Genomic DNA, 13,764 nt, shown 5'->3' on the forward strand with positions numbered 1-13,764 from the left:
TAGTTATGTGCACTGCAGCAGTTGGAAAGTTTGCAAGACAGTCTCTACAACTAAGCAGGGAGGACAGAGTTTAAGACATGCAGTCTCTGTTAGGTATTAGGATAAGAATGCTTCATGCCTAGTGATACTTGCAGCTTCTTGGTTGCATCTGAGAACTCAAGCCTTGGGTGACAAGGAGCCAAGAATGAAGCACAATTCCCACAGTTGAGTGGAACCTCCACAAAAGTCCCCAGGTTTAAACAATTCAAACAATAGGCTATATTTGATGGCCTGAAGCAGGAACAGTTTTATAATCACATGGTCCCAAAGTGAAGATAATGGTAATTATGAATAGACAGAAGATTGCTGGCAGCTAGAAACAGTCTCAAACTCCAAGGCTCAAGCTGGCTTGCTTCCCTTTTATGACAGTATTCTCTTTCGTACAACCACTATGACATGGAGGGATACAGAGCCCCTGTCTTGATTGAGAACTCTTTGGTGGGTTTGGCTCTTCCTCTTTCCTCCAGGTTTCATAGATCTTTCCTGTTTGGTTCTCAGTCTATCTCCACTCGTACTTTGGTTTGTTGTGTTATCTCAAATTGGGATGAGTAGATGTGTGTGTTGCATCTCCCTAGGAAAAATCTTGTTATACAGAAGCATTAAATCCATTTAAAATTATATATATATGTGTGTGTGTGTGTGTGTGTGTAGTATGTATGTATGTATGTATGTATGTATGTATGTATGTATGTGTTTCCATCTTCTGATATCTTTTTCAATTTCTTTCTTGAGAGACTTGAAATTATAGTCATACAGATCTTTCACTGGCTTGGTTAGAATTACCCCAAGGTATTTTATATTATTTGTGGCGATTGTGAAGAGTTGTTTCCTTAATTTATTTCTTAGCCAATCTATCATTTGTATATAGTAAGGCTACTGATTTTTCTTTGAGTTGATTTTGTATCCACCCACATTGCTGAAGGTGTTTATCAGCTGTAGGAGTTCTCTGGTAGAATTTTTTGGGTCACTATCATATCATCTGAAAATAGTGATACCTTGCCTCCTTCCTTTCCAATTTCTATCCCCTTAATCTCTTTTTGTTGTCTTATTGCTCTAGCTAGAAATTCACATGCTATATTAAAAAGATAGGGAGAGAATGGGCAGCCTTATCTTGTCCCTGATTTTAGTGGAATTGCTTTCAGGTTCTCTCCATTTAATTTAATGTTGGCTATAGTTTGCTAAAATTGTCCTTTTAAAAATTTATTTATTTATTTTGTCTATATGAGCACAGTGTAGCTGTGTTCAAACACACCAGAAGATGGCATTGGATACCATTACAGATGATTGTGAGCCACCATGTGGTTTATGGGAATTGAACTCAGGACCCCTGGAAGAGCAGTCAGTACTCTTAACCCCTGAGCCATCTCTCCAGCCTGTAAATTGCTTTTATTGTGTTTAAGTATGCCCCTTGTATCCCTAATCTCTCCAAGACTTTTATCATAGATGTGTGTTGGATTTTGTCAAAGGCCTTTTCTTCACCTCATAAAATGATCATGTGTTTTTTCTTCCAGTTTATTTGTATGGTGGAATATACTGATAGATTTTCATATGTTGGACTATCCCTGAATCTTTAGGATGAAGCCTACCTGATCATGGTGGATGGTGCTTTTGATCTGTTCTTGGATTCAGTTTGCAAGTATTTTACTGAGTATTTTTGCATCAGTGTTCATAAGGGCAATCCATTTGAAATTCTCTTTCTTTGTTGAGTCTTAGTGTTGTTTAGGTATAAGGGTGACTGTGGCTTCATGAAATGAGCTTGGCAATGTTCCTTCTGTTTCTATTTTGTGGAATAGTTTGAGGAGTACTGGTATTAACTCTTCTTTGAAAGTCTAGTAGAATTCTGCATTAAAACAATCTGTTGCTATAATATAATAGAATAAAACTTAAATTGTTAAATATTCATTTGAATGTGTACGTTAGTAGGAATAACATGTTTAAGACGAGGTTTCTCTTTGTGTAGCCTTGGCTGTTCTAGAACTCTTCCTGTAGGAGCAGGCTGGCCTGGAATTCACAGAGATCTGCCTGCTGGAATTAAAGTTGTTTGCCACCATGGCCTGGTGGGGGTGATAGATTTTTAAAAAAGGAGTTTCCTATCTATATTCTAAATGTATATAAATGCATGGTAAACCACTCCTCCTTAAGCTTATAGTTTTTGTCCTGAAATCACAGAATTGTCTTGCCCCTTTGTTGATGTCTTTGGTTCCTTATATTTTTGTTTTAAAAGTATTTAATAATTGATTCTGTGATGGATTTCGATGAAAAGTTTGTCATGCTAGAAGAATTTTTTTCTTTTACTCGATGCCATTAACAAGCTGGGTGCTTTTGGATTGTCTCAGGTCTCATGTTTTCTAAGTGTTGAAATGAGAAGACTGTCCTGAGTGTCTTACCTGCTTTGGGTTTACATTTTTTAATGTGTTAATTCTGCTGATTATGAAGAGTTAAAACTAGGCATAATGGACCACACCTGTAATCTTAACACTTGGGAGGCTGAGTTCAAGGCTACCTGAGGCTTGACACAATAAAGTAGAAAATACATAACCATAATCTCCCCACCACAAAGAATCAGTAAATACTTGGTCTTATCACATATCTTATCTTAATAATCTAATAAAATTTTGTATTCATTTTGAAAAAAAAAACCAATCTGTCCCTGTGCCCTTTTGGGGGGAGACTTTTAATGACTGCTTCTATTTCATTAGGGTTTATAGGTATATTTAAATTATTTATCTGATCTTGATTTAAAGTGCTACCTATTGAGAAAATTATTCATTTATTTTAGATTTTCCAATTTGGAGGAAAATTGGATTTCCTCTGTGTCTGTTGTTATATTCCCCTCTTCATTTCTGATTTTGTTAATCTGTATATTCTCTCTGTGTCTTTAATTAGTTTGGATAAGGATTTGACAATCTTATTGATTTTCTCAAAGAACAAACTGTTTCATTGATTATTTGTATTGTTTGTGTTGTTTTGTTTCTAATTTACTGATTTCAGCCCTGAGTTTGATTATTTCTTGCTATCATTTTGGGTGTGATTTTTTTCTTTTTGATCCAGAGATTTCAGGTATGCTGTTAAGTTGCTAATATGAGATTTCTTCTCCACATTTTAAAATTTTTATTTTATTTTTCATTAATTTTTTACACTGGATATTACATTCCCCACTCCCATCCCACAGTCACAACTCTGACCCATAATTGTTCTTGTCTGAAAGAATTACAGAGATGGAAATGGAGAGGAACCTGAGGAAAAGAAGGTCCAGTGACAGACCCAAGGTAGGATCCAGCTCAAGGGGAGGTCCCAAGGCCTGACACTATTATTGATGTTATGGGGCGCTCACAATAGGGGACCTATCATGACTGCCCGCTGAAAGACCCAACAAGCAGCTGAAAGAGTCAGATGCAGATATTTACACCCAACCAATGGACAGAAGCAGCTGATCCCTGTTGTTGAATTAGGGAAAAGCTGAAAGAAGCTGAGGAGAAGGGTGACCCTGTAGGAGGACCAGCAGTCTCAATTAACCTGGACCCCTGAGATTTCTCAAACACTGGACCACCAAACAGGCAGCATACACCAGCTGATATGAGGCCCCAACACACATACAGTAGAGGACTTCCAGGTCTGTTCATTCAGAGATGATGCACCTAACCCTCAAGAGACTGGAGGCCCCAAGGGGTTTAGAGGTCAGATGGAGATGGGGATGGGCACATCCACGAGGAGACAGGGTTGGGTGGGGAGGGGGTGTGGGATGTGGAGCAGTCTCCTCTGCTTTCTATGTAGGCACTTAGTGTTTTGAACTTTCCTCATCATTGTTTTCGTTGTGTCCCATAAGTTTACTTATGTCGTGCATTCATTTTAATTGAATTCTAGAAAGTTTTTGATTTCTGTTTTACTTCTTCTTTGACCCATTATACATTGAGTGGAGAGATCTTCAGTTTCTATGAATTTGTAGGCTTTCTTGTTTCTGTTGTTGAAATCTAGCTTTAGTTCATGGTTGTCTGATAAGATGCAAGGAAATATTTCAATTTTCTTGTATCTGTTGAGACTTGCTTATGATCTGAGTATATAGTCAGTTTTGGAGAAGGATCTATGAGGTGTGTTTGGGTGAAATGTTCTGTAAATAGGTCTATTTGGTGGTAGACATAATTGCCTATTTTTGTTTGTTTTTATCTGAATGTAGCAGCCCCTCAACTTTGCCCTAAAGCCATAATATCATTTCTTCTGCTTCATTTAATTTTCTGGTGATTATCACTTAACTTTTAAATTTGATTTATTGCCGCAGACTATCCCCTTTTTTGGGTCTTCTATCTGCGTGGAACAGGTCTCTGGTGGCAAGTGGGCGAAGGAGTCATTGAATGACAGAGACAAGAGAGAGCTATTGTCACAAAGTGCACACCATTCTTATATATATAATACAGAAAATAAAGGGGTAGGATGTCACAGTAGGCAAAGTACATTGAAGTATCTGACACAAAATAAAGGAATGACTTCAAAGGACTTACAGGAACCAGGTAATATTTACAGTAAAGATAAAACATCTCTGCCTAGGGTCAGCTAATGTCAGGTAAGGATTTCACACCCTAGTCACATTTTGTGCTACTCCTTTGAGCCTTGTGAAAGCTAACACCAGGGGGTTCTGCTCTAGCAGACCTTCTCATGAATAATGCAATACCACACCCCCCCCTATTTCCTAGGCCTTGGTAAATTCTTGCATATGAGTGTAACTTGGCTGTTCTTTTAAGTATCTGTAGGGAATCTCCATTTGTCTGAAGAATTCACCAACTTGCTTCTAATATGCAATGTAGTTTGCAGTACCTGACTGTAATGAAGATTCTAGGTATACTTTGCTAAGCTTGCCCTGAGATTTCTAACTCTTATCCTGTAAAATACTGTAAGAAAGCATGCAAGACCCTCCACAATATTGCGGGGACAAATCTGGGGACATTCTAGCTATGGGAATGCCAAGGTTCTAGGAGACTGAGTTTCCTTGAAACTCTTTGCCTCAGGACTGCTTCCAGGTTTCCAAACCTGTAATGCGAGTCACTACTGGAGTGGATGTAGCAATTTATTGAGTCTTTAATTTCCAAGATTTCAAATTTTCACAGTTTCTAGCTTGTTGATGAATTTTTTATTGAAGTCTTATTTTGACTTCAATTTATTCATCTGTTTATCTACTTTAATATGAGTTTTTAAATTTTTGCCTTTTGAATTTTTTGTTTGGCATTTCAATTTTAATCTTCTTTAAAAATTGTGTGTGTGTGTATTGTATGTATGTGTGTACACACAGTGTACATGTGTGTACAGATACACTTGCTTGTATGAGTGTGTATGGAGACCAGATGATGTTAATTATGCCTGTCTTCAATCACTTCTCTATCTTCTCTGTTTAGAGTCTGTCAGTAAACTGAAGTTCTTGTTAGGTTAGATTTTGTGCCTTGCAAATCACCAGGATCCTCTAATCTCTGCCTCCCAGTGCTGGAGTTACAAGTCACCCAGGTCCATGCTCAGATTTTATTTAGTTTCTGGAGATCTAAACTCAGGTCCCCACACTTGCGCAATAAGCATTTTATCCACAGTGCCATCTCCCCAGCTCCTATTTTCATATCATTTAGTTTTGCTATTGAAGTGTTTTTGAGGAATCATATTGCCTTAATTTGTCACGTTTTTGTATTTCTCCACTCTTTTTTGTATATCTGTTGGGATAGTTATCTCTTTGACCATATGAGAAGAAAAGGATATAGGATGAAGGCATGAAGGACAATGGTATAGTAATTAAGAGGAAAATATAATACAAAGAAGACCAGTCAATGTTTTGTCCTTGCTGAGGCAATGGAGGATGAAATACTTCCCCTTTCCCCAGGCATCGCATTTTACAGTTCACTTGGAAGTTCTGGCAGCACACCTCTCACCTTAAACTGGATCTAGATCCTTAAAGTTCACAAAAGTTCCTTTCTACCTTTACTTCCAGTTCCACTGAGGGGAATTTCCCCCTTTCTCTAGTGTATTGAGTAGTACCCAATGTTTGGCTCATTTATTTCTTTAAGAATTCTAAACTTTTTTTAAAATTTTTTTTTTAAAGATTTATTTATTTATTTTTATGTAAGTACACTGTAGCTGTCTTCAGATACACCAGAAGAGGGCATCAGATCTCATTATGGGTGGTTGTGAGCCACCACGTGGTTGCTGGGATTTGAACTTTGGACCTTCGGAAGAGCAGTCGGGTGCTCTTACCCACTGAGCCATCTCACCAGCCCAATTCTAAACTTCAATAACTGTTTCACCTGTTCACAGTTTTATGTTTAAATGCTATGTACCTGTGACTTTCTTGCCATCTCATTTTCTCTGTAGCCATGTATCAGATTCAAGAAGATTAAGGAATGTTCCTGTGTCTCTAATCCTCTACAAGCTTTCTCTTTATTTTATAATTTGTAAGACAAGGATGGCATCTAAGATTAGGTCATAGGACTGATAGGTACCAAAATCAATAAATTAAGGATGTTGTATGGGAACAAGAGAAGAACCAAATTTTAGGTGCCTCTTTCGTGGATGAGATAATGGTTTGAATCTTGTTTTATGCATATATTCATGTGTTTATTAGCGTTTGGTTGCTGTGGTGTACTACCAAAGAAAGAATATGAAGGGAAGGAGGATTTACTCTGGTTTAGTACATGGTTCATTGACTCTATTGCTTTGGCTAAGATTGAAATTCAGTGGTAGGAGCATGTGTATGAGGAGGCTACTCACCTTATCCTGCACAGGGAGCAGAGATAAGGCCAGAAAGGTCCAAGAACAGGATAACCCTGTTTGAAAGCATACTTCCAGTGACATCAAATATGAATCAGGATCTACCTCCTAACATTTGTATCACATAATAATACAATCATATTATGAATTCATGAGTGAGTGAATTCACTGATGAAGTCTGATGATTCAATCTCTTTCCAAAAGGTAGCTCAGCTAGCTATCAAACTTCCAGCATATGAACCTTCAGCGGGAAATTTCAGTTTAAAATAAGAACAACTTTGGAAATGACTTTAGTGTCTCCCTATTGTCAAATAAATGAACATGATCTGTTTCTTAGATTTAAAAAGTTAATTTCACATGTCAAAATCAAAGTCACTAGAAGATGTGTGAAACATAGTGTTTGACTATAACTTCTGTACAAGAATTGTATGCATGCCTAAGGAAACTCCATTGTCTGAGAATTCTGACCCCTTAGATTTCTAAAATATGTGTTTATTTTTATTCTTTGACGTTGTAAACATCTGAAAGTAGGTAGTTTAGAATAAAAGTGATTTTTAAGGTCTAACCTTAGTGTTGACTCCTATGGAAATCTGTTTTTGACTATGGCACTACCTTGTTTCCTTCTGTTCTAGTGCTTACCCTAAGAGCAGAGGAAAGAAAGGCAAATTTTCAGTCAAGTACCTTGAAAAGATCGAGTCGTGATCCTAGAGAACATCAGAGAATCCTAAACATTCCTAACTGTGTAGGGAAACCAACATTTCCCTAGAAGATGCATGAGCAAGTGTTGAAAGTCTCACCTAGAACATGACTAAGTGTGAAGATAGGAAAGAGTAGTTGGGGAAGAGACATGAAGAGACAAAATAAAATGGAGTTCAGTCCCCTAATGAAACCCATTCATTTATATAGTAAATTCTAAAACAAAACAAAGCCAACCCAAAACAGAAGGGGAAGCTGTTTTTCTTCATCCGTTTTCCCCAACTACCCATCTCCACATGTATATTCCCTATTCTGCTTTCACATTATATATATTTCTTCCCTGTCTCCCATTTCACTAGAAATATCTTCCTTCTCTCTGAAGGTGTCAGAAAGAGGATGTTTCTTCATCCAATTCTTCCAGTTCCCCAGCCATAGAGTTACAGTTAGAGTCCCACACAAAATTATTAATCTTGTATGTTGTATGTTAGAGTCAGACATAATCTTAGGGCCTGGGGAATCTGGAAAATGTTCTTTTTGCCTTATGTGATGCACTTTATAAAGTGACAAATGTATATGCTTTGAAAAAAATCAAAGAATTAGAGAAATGACATTAGAAGCACACATCTTTAGATAGTGGCAAATGTTGAGTTAACAGGATGACCAAATGCTATGTCATGGGTTGGTGAATACCCTTTGATTGGAAATTGTGAGAGATGGTATATCTAGAGCAAAGACACAAATGAGTATGAGGTATGTTTGAGAGTCAGCAAGTAGCCCAGTTTCTTGGATTCTTGGGCTTCGTTTATTATATGTGCAGATATTAAGCTGAAAAGAGAAGTTTAGGCAACATTAGGTGACACTTGGCATGCCATGGTGGTAGATCTAATCTTGTAATGAACAGAGAAATCATTTAGAGTTGCTGATCAGGTGAATTGTATTTTTGGGAGTTTATTCTGTCAGCAAGTATAGAGCGGACCAGATGGGGGACAGTGGTGGGAGGAGGAGACTAGCAGGAGAAAAGATTGGTGCTACATAGAGAACCTGAGCTCATTTCTGCTCCACCTCACCCCTCATACAGTGGAGAAACATCCTTTATCCTGTCAAAGAGTTCTTTCTCAAGCACTAGTGATTGTTCTGAAATAAGAGAGGCAAGGTTTTCCTTAAGATGGGTGCCAGCAATATCTCATGAGGTTTCTAGAAGCTGCACACCCGGGTCAATTAAAGTCTTCTCTGGAAAGCACAGATGCACACATTTGCACAGTATGTGTGTGTGTGTGTGGGGGGGGGCGGATAAGGTGAAAGAAGAAGCCTCCTGCTGGTTTGAGACTTTGTAATAGGTCTTCATCTCTTAACTCAGTAGGTGACTGAGACTAAGTGTCTTGCCTATCTACAGGTATACCACACTTCCTTTGCCACTGGCAAGTCCAGGCACTCCAGCTACAGCCATGCATGCTGTGCCCCAGAGCACCAGGTATATATACTGTACATCACCTCAGCATGCGGACTCTTGTGTAGCCACTCCTGCTCTCAAAACCTTGGTTTCTTCATGTGTGGAATTAAAATCATGGTGATTCCTGCATTGCTTACCTCTCACAAAGCTGCAGTAAGGGTCCCATGAGATGTCAGCTATAAAGAGCTGTGCTCCAGGGCTGAGTCATCACTGTAGTTATTATACAAGAGGATTTTTTCCTGGGCGAGGCAGTGCTGTGAACTCAGTATTGCTCAATAAAGAATTCCTGGTGGTACTGCTCCCAATGATGATTTGACTTATGAGACATAATGACAGTTATGAGAGGAAATCAGGCAACTTTGTTTGTGAAGCAGCCATCATTGAGGGGGTCATGGAGGAGGGGCCACTCCTGCTATTATCTCCCTCTTCTGGATGGCTCTCTGTTCAGACTTTGTTTCTCTTCATTTTCCCTTTGACTGAGCTCATCTCACTGCCCAGCCTCTGATCTTTTCCACATTTCTCCTAAATTTGTTTCCATTCCCCCTTACTTCATTTCTTGCTTATAATCCCCCTTTTTTTGTCTTTGTCTGACTCCACATTTCACTCTTTCTCTCCTTTTCTCCTCCCCTTCATGTCTTTCTGCTGCTCTGTTGAGAGGCCCTAGAAGGAAAGCCTCCCAGCTAACGTTGCTAGGCAACCTGCTATCACATGGCCAGCCTTAAATTTCATGCTTGCTTTTCCTTAACAGCTCTGTTACTCAAACTCTGTACTGTAGCTCAGAATGAGCAGAGCTGAGTAAAGAACAGGACCAATTGGTTCACTTCTAGCTGAGCAAAATAATCAGTATTGCTCTGGGATCTCTAAGCTTCTGGAAATGTGATAGGAAAACAGCCAAGGAACTAGGAATCATAAAAAGATGACATATATTCTTATAAACAGCTCACTAGAGCTGGGGGTTTAAGTTTAGATCTATGTAACTTCCAAATACAGTATAAAGTACTCACCAGAGTTGTGGAATTCTTTGAAATGTGCAAAATCAAATTATACTTACTAGTAATTTCTTTTTTATTAAAATTTATAGATATATAATAAAATTATTTTATTTATTTTTATTTTTAATTTTTGAAATTAAATATAATTACATTTGCTTCTTCCTCTCAATTTTATTTCCTCTTTTGTTGTTTTACATACACACAAACACATAACACAAACACACGCACATGCATATACATGCGTGAGTACTATCCTAAATATATAAATACAACATGCCTAGTCCATATAATATTAGTTGGATGTATATGAGTTCAGGACTGGCCACTTAGTATTGGATAGCCAATTTCAGGACTCTTCAGGGTGCAAGACTTTCTAGAGAGTCTCAGGAAGTATTTACACCTTATATCAAGTTTTCTCTACTCAGTGCTTTCCATTGGCTTTTCAGGTCTTCTACCTCAGATCTCCCACCTTCTCTAATCTGCAGAGGTTGCTTCACTTGGTCCATTTGGTTTCTTTCTTGTAGTTATATTCACCCAAACCTTCTCTGAATAGGGAAGCAAAGTGGGCAGGGTTTATAGGCAAGTTAAGACAAAATCCAGATTCCTCTGGCTTGGCCAGTGTTAGCTCACCCTAGATCTATTGTGTCCCATAACACAGACACTGTTTGATTACTCCTCTCTCTATCATCTTCTGTATTCTGGTGACTGCTATTTTTTCTTGACCATTCAGACATGAGGATAGTAAGTTACTATCTCCAAAGAGGCTTACTGGTTTTCTTAAATCCTGACCATATCTCAGTAAATTGTTTTCGAACTAAATTCTCTTTAAATTATATAGTTTGAGAAAGGGACATGTTTTCTGTTGAAGCTATGACTAATATGAGTCCATAGCAAATTTAAAAGTGGATACAAGAGATGTTGACTTGAACTTTACCTGAAAATAGCAAGTATCAAGTATTTGAATAGATGTGGTCAATTTCAAAACTAAGTATTAATGGACAAAGCCTGTAACAAATGATCAATCTGTTGTTCAATCAAGGATTCACTGCTGGGAATGAAAGACATGACATAACGACTCCAATAGACTGAGATTGGAGTAGTTACCTCCACAACAATGGCCACTAGAGATAAACAGTGAATTTGTACCAATATATATTTCATAATTATTGATTGGTGGAGTTCTTAAGGCATTTCTTTCTCATTTCACTATGTTCAGGTGTCAGAAGTTTAAGATAAACTGTAGTGACAATTTTGGAATTTTGGTTTCTTGAAAAAAAAACAGAAATATTATAAGAATATATTTTTGTTTCTATCCCAGACGTGGGAACATGTGGCTGCTTCAGATTGTCAACAGCAACTGACTATGATTTGCCTCCTGCTCTATCAGAGACATGATTTTGCCAGCTGCAGATAGTTTCTGAGATTATGTGACATACAGAACTCTAGGGGCCTTTTACAGAGTATATAAATGCTAGAGTCCTGAGAGGCAGGGTGAGTTGTTGGTTGTTGTTGCTCATAGTTTGTTAAGTAGTCATGAGCAAAGAAGAAACAACAAGAATAATAAATTAGATATCCTGATGGCAAAGATCAAGCTTTCACCAAGAGACTTGATGTCACTATTCAGCAGGAAGTAGTCTAACAATAACGTCCCATTTTCTAACCCCTAACTTTATTTAGGGACCTCTTTCTTTTCGTCTCTGTCCTTTTTCTCTCTAATCTACTGTTGGGGGCATGAAAGGGTAGAAAAAAAGGGATGGAGAAGGATGGAAGAAAGAAGAATCCACAAAGTAGTAAAAACCTGGCTATAAGGAACCCAGAGTACTGAGTCCTTAAGGCCAGACATTGTTACTGTTGCATGCTTGATCAATTGGCTTCATGGCACATAGCTTTCTGGTGCTGGATACTAGAGGTACTTTAAAAGTTGTTGTTGTTGTTGGTGGTGGTGGTGGTGGTGGTGGTGGTGTATGTGTGTGTGTTTGTGCATGTGTGTGTGCATCTGTGCTGTGTGCTGTGTGTGTGTGTGTGTGTGTGTGTGTGTGTGTGTGCGCGCACGTGCGAAGTTTGTTTGTTTCTCCCTTCCTTCTGGCTTCACTCTTTAATCCACAGTCTTTCTCCATTTTTCTCCTCACTCTGGAATCTGGGACAGGAGAAGAAAACTAGGTTACAAATGCTTCCAAATATTTTCTGTCTTACACCTGAACCCCTGGTTTTTGAAACACTCAGTTGTCAAGATTTTGACACCTTTATTCTCTAGTTATGTTTTGACAACTTCCCCTAAAGCTATGGGTGACTCATGTCTAGCATCTTGGATGAGAGGTAGAAGAGGGTCTTAAATAAACTCCTATGAAATAAAGAATGTGCAGGTTAATGTCTTCAAATTCCTTATTTTGCTAATACTATAATACATTGGCTGTAGATGACTTGAACAATCAGGTTCATTTAGCCCTAGAAATTCCCCTCCTCCTTTAAAATGTATTCTCTCAATGTATTATATCCGATGGCAGTTTTCCCTCCCTCCTCTCCTCCCAGGCCTTCCCATCATCACCTTCAGCTTATGGAGAGATGCATACTGGAGTGTGGAGTGTGGAAAGGGTCACCCACCTAGCCAGCTAGATCAGCCCAATCAACCTTGATTATCAATAAGGTAACAGATATGATAACCAGGTCACTCACACATTCCTGAACTGTAAGTTTCTTTTAGAATAAGTTTGTAAGTGATAAGCCAAATAAACAGGGAGGCTAGAAAAATTGGCTCCATTTATTATTGAAGATATTTTGGATCCAGCACACAAGATGATATCTAGGGATATCACTTTTTAAAGTTAACGGCACATTTTATGTGTTTATTTTACTGTTTTGGTTTCATATAGTCATTCTATAGACATGATAGTCCAGGGTTCACCTACTGATAAGAAAAGTCTCTTAGACTAAGATACTGTTCTAGCACACAATATTGAGCTGTATGCTGCAAGTCCTTTGGAATTTCTGATAGTACAGCACAGTTTTGTATGCAGAGTCCATATCTTAGCCTTACCCTTCTATTTATTGCTCTTTTTAGGCTCCCTGGAGGTTTTACTTTGCTAACCATCTGGTCTATCAACAATACTTAAATGCTGGGATTAAAAATATGTAAAAGACAAATTGGAAGAGTATAATTATTAGTAAATAGATATAATTTTTGAATATTTCATATTTTTTGTACAATTACCTTGGCTGGTAATTGGTTCTTCTAGAGATGGAGGGGTAAGGTCAGAGAAGACATCAGTTTCTTGTGAATTTGCTTACATTGCAAATACATGATTGAATCTTTTGGGGACTCCAGAAATCAGGCACTAGACTATAGAGATACAGTAGTGTAACAAATTTGGTGTGAAGAATAAAAAGGACAGGACTTGTCGGGAAGCATCTCCTACTTAGTTTATATGTGATAAGCTCTTAGACATTCTAAAACTGAGCCATGGAACAATTGTTTCCCACTAGAAGAATCCTGTGTTGTTCAGAAATGTGCACTCTTTGCAAGGCATTACTTTTGGCCTACCTAGGAAGTTCAGTTTCACTTTAAAGTGAAGTGATTCCTGAAAAGTACAATAGCCAGAGGCTTTTGCCTCAGGGTACTCATTTCACTTGAACTACACACTCTTGCTTATGGAGACCATAATTGTAGTGCTTACATGGCTACCATGATGATCTATAGAGTTTGGTAGCAGAGTGCTCTTAGTTCTTGTATTCTGTCTTAGCATTTATTTTACAATGTTTGATCCTATGTCCTGTTGAGCAGCATGAATTCTATGCATGGGAGTCTGTGTACACAAATACTTTTCTTGGAAGCAGGGGTAATGTGTGCTGAAT

Source organism: Mus caroli, unplaced genomic scaffold (genome assembly GCF_978045245.1).
Source record: "Mus caroli unplaced genomic scaffold, Mus_caroli_1 scaffold_5, whole genome shotgun sequence".
In the NCBI taxonomy this organism is placed as follows: domain Eukaryota; kingdom Metazoa; phylum Chordata; class Mammalia; order Rodentia; family Muridae; genus Mus; species Mus caroli.